This window comes from Nansenia antarctica (assembly GCF_963989245.1).
Source record: "Nansenia antarctica genome assembly, contig: SCAFFOLD_180, whole genome shotgun sequence".
Lineage (NCBI taxonomy): Eukaryota > Metazoa > Chordata > Actinopteri > Argentiniformes > Microstomatidae > Nansenia > Nansenia antarctica.
This window is the reverse complement of record NW_027662825.1, coordinates 150,001-153,996: the sequence shown is the minus strand read 5'-3', so window position 1 is coordinate 153,996 and position 3,996 is coordinate 150,001. Positions and strand designations below refer to the sequence as shown.

The following is a 3,996-nucleotide window of genomic DNA, read 5'->3' as shown; positions in this document are numbered from 1 at the left end:
TATTTTCTGTGTCACCGTCACACACAGTGGGGGGGCAGGAGTGGTCATGGGAGGGAGAGGGCCTGTAACTGTTTAGCATGTTTACAGCACTTTAAGGAGGCTGTTCTTTGGACAGATGTAGTGAAGACTCCTAAAGACTCCTAAATTTCGTTGTTTGGTACCTGTACTGTAGCAATGACAATAAAGACCATTCATTCATTCAAGACAGACAGGAAAGTAAGGAGAAGAAGAGAGAGAGGGCATGTCAGCAGGGCATGGGCCGGATTCAAACCCATGCCGACATGGTGCACTGTAGACCGCGGTGCTAGACCACTGGACCACCCCAGGCCACAAGGAGGCTGTTCTGTACTACTACTACTTATAGGCTATATATATAGATTAGTGTTGCACGATATACCGGTACCAACGATATACCGCGGTGCCAAAATGTCACGGTGCCTACTATACCATAAGCTTTATACAACGGTACTACCGTGGAATACTATACTACCGTGTTGAACACGGTACCAGCGGGGCAATGTGTTACCTCTATTACCAAATTCACTGGTTCTGCTAATGAGGACAAGACTGGCTCGCGACACTGTCATGAGAGAAACACTTTCGGCTGCGTTCGTCAATTCGCTCAGAGAGCGCCGGAGCGCACACTGGGTGCAACGTCACAGAGCGACCGATTCGTTTGATTGGACGAGAGGCGTTCCGCGAGTGCGGGTCAGATTTCCAGAGCGAATTGACGAACGCAGCCTTTTTCGCGACTACCCATCGCGTTAGCTTTGTCGGCTAACAGGTTAGCAACCTCAAACGTTGTTCCTATGGTTCCTGCGAGCTCAGTGGGCATTAACTAGAAAATTAAAACCACTGAGTTTTCTTAAGTTGAGTTAAGTCTTGAGCTACAGTTTGGAAGTAGCCCTCAATTTTTTTGATATGCCAGTGTTTGCTTTTACTTTTCAAGTTCGTGAAAAAGACCCCACAGACGGACAGACATACAGACACAGAAAGACAGACAGACAGACAGACACACACACAGACACACACACACACACACACACACACACACACACCTACTTTGCTATACTCTTGCAAAAGGCCAGTTGGTCTGTTTGATGTTTCAAACTACTTATTAATAAACATGTTATTCACAAAAATATCGGTTTCAGTACTTTTACTTACCTGTAGAGTTACAGTGTAATGCATTAAATGCATGTTATTCATGCACCACTCATTAAGTTATTGTAACTTGTATAAATACATTGCATGTTCATAAAAATAAAAAGTGTTACAAAAGTGCCGCGGTATCGCGATACTACTCAGTATCGTGATACTTGGGCTGGTATAGTATCGCAGGGTAAAATATTGGTATCGTGACAACACTAATATAGATACATAATATATGCAAGTGTTATCAGGGCTCGACAGTGCGACTGTTTTGGTCGCATTTGCGAGTGAATATATTTCTGTGCGACTTGGAAATACATTCAATCGCACCAGTGCGACTAAAAGACTGCTGAACTACTGTCATGCGCAGTCAAACTTATGTGTATAAGCGATGAGGGAATGAAAACAGTGAACAGAAACGCGTGTCGCAGAAATGCTTCACGCGAGTCCCATATGCGCTTAAAATGCGCATAATGGGTATATGGGATACAGCTCTCATAGTTCGTAGCGCTGTGTGCTTCCGGTTTCATTACAAAGAGGTTAACCCTATATGTGCCTGACGTCTAACAACATTCAAATGACTCTAACTTCATATTTTTTCGGATTTCAATGTATGACACATCATTTGAAAGCTTATGATCCGTAGTTCCAATCCACAACACGTCGCATTTGAAAGTGTTTATGTAATTTTTTTACATTTGAAAGTGTTTTTTGTTTATATATATTTATATTATACAATTTACCAGTCATATTCTGGAATGTGTCTAAATGTTAAAGTTCCATAAGTATAAGCAAAATAAAGTAACAGTTTGTAAATAAATAGTAGCATTTAAAAAATAAAAAAACACGAACCGTGAACCGTGACCCAAAAACCGAGGTTCATACCGAACCGTGGGCCAACTGAAATTAATATTCTTACTTCCCCTTTACATTGTGTGAGTCTCCATTTTTATTACGGCCAAGAGCCGGTTATGATCATTTTGATATGTTATGATTATGATAATTTGTTGTCGTTGTTGACGAAAATTGCACAATTTTCATTGTGCTACTGAAATTCTTGGTGTGCTACTACATTTTTCAACATGGTAGCACAGTGCTACCTGGGGAAAAGGTAAGCGTCAAGCCCTGGTTATTATGAGCATGTAAGTTACTTATAAAAGACGCCTAGGGCTAAATATGTTGACGCTGAGGTTCATTGGTGAGAGAGAGTGTGTGTGTCTGTCTGTCTGTCTGAGTGAGTGAGTGAGTGAGTGAGAGAGAGAGAGAGAGAGACAGTGAACCTGCCTCAGCTCCAGTGCGGTGGGGAAGCCTGTGATGAGTCACTGCTGGGTGAATTCAAGGTCACTGTCAGAGGCCTCATCAGAGCACCACTGGGCCCTGGCATTATCCCCCCCTTGCTAACAACCACAGAGCTAACCTGCTCCTCTGTGGCTCAGTTGGCAGAGTGTGGCGTTAACAACTCTTAGGTTGTGGGTTCGATATACTGAAAAACTGTACTCACTCACAGCAATGTCCGACGCTTTGATTGATTGATTGATTATACTTTATTGTCCCCGAGGGGAAATTTGTCTTGGGCATGGTACTTTCATGCTTCAAGTGCAACAGAGACGATACATACAGTAGACAAAGTAAACAACAGGACAGCAACAAACATTGAGTGACATTGGCAGCAGTTTCCACCTGGACATGGCATCATTTGGTATAAATATATATTGCACATAACCCTTCAAGTGGTGTTTTCGAATATTGCACATGGCCCTTCAAGTGGTGTCTAAGATAAAGTGCAGGTGCTGGTGATCATGTCCTAATCATCGTTTCTGCTTGAGGGAATTGATTAGTTTAATGGAGAATGGGACAAATGATAGTTTTAAGAGCTTATAATTACATCTTGGCATGCGAAGCCTTCTACCTAGGGGGAGAACTTCGTATTCTGTGGAGAGCGGATGTTGGGGGTCTGCGATTATCTTGTTAGCATTGTCCAGGACAGCTTTTTCATATAGTTTATTTAGGATCACATAGTCTCTTTCACCTACAATTTTCATAGCTGTTTAATATAGCAATTATTCCATATCTGATTACACTTTCAACAATGGACTGATAGAAAATTCTCATGATCTGCTTTCTCACCCCATGAAGTCTGAGTCGCCTCAGGTGATAAAGCCTCTGCTGTAGTTTGTTACATACGCTGTCTAAGTGTGTATTCCAGCAGAGATGGTTGTCTAATTGAATACCTAAGTATTTATAAGAGGGCACCTGGATGATTGTTTGGTCTTTAACGACCACAGGCTCATGGTCAGTTACCTGCCTTGGGTCTAACACAACCTCCTGAGTTTTGGTGAGGTTTAAGATGAGATGGTTGCTGTCGCACCATTTAGTGAATATGTTAATCTCATCATGGAGCACCGAGGGGTCTGTATCTTTATCAAGGAGACTTAGAATTTGGAGGAGCCGATCTTCTGGTAGCAACAGCCAATCACAGAGGCTCCAGGCCCGGGATAGCTAGCATGCCTGTAGTGACTCATCACCTTGGAAATGCTAGCTATCCCATCGAAACACTAACCTGGCGACACACAGAGCCCTGAGGTAGACCTGGCAACACACAGGGGGGAATAATGGCTCCCATCTGGACTCTGTACCGTGTTTGTGGGTGTGTGGGTGTTTGTGAGTGTGTGTGTGTGTGTGTGTGTGTGTGTGTGTGTGTGTATGTGTGGTTGACTGCGGCTGTCTGTCAGGTCAGTGTGTGTGTGAGAGAGAGAGAGAGAGAGAGAGAGAGAGAGAGAGAGAGTGTGTGTGTGTGTGTGTGTGAGAGTGGGTGAGTGCGGCTCTCTGTGTCTGTGTGTGTGT

General features: G+C 43.3%; 1 protein-coding gene across 1 annotated transcript in view; it reads left to right on the top strand.

The window, feature by feature from the left end:
* The window catches only part of rassf3 (Ras association domain family member 3), a gene marked incomplete at both ends in the record, with an annotated part of 29,633 nt that overhangs the window by 17,713 nt on the left and 7,924 nt on the right, over positions 1-3,996 (top strand). The gene's annotated exons all lie outside the window — the stretch shown is intronic.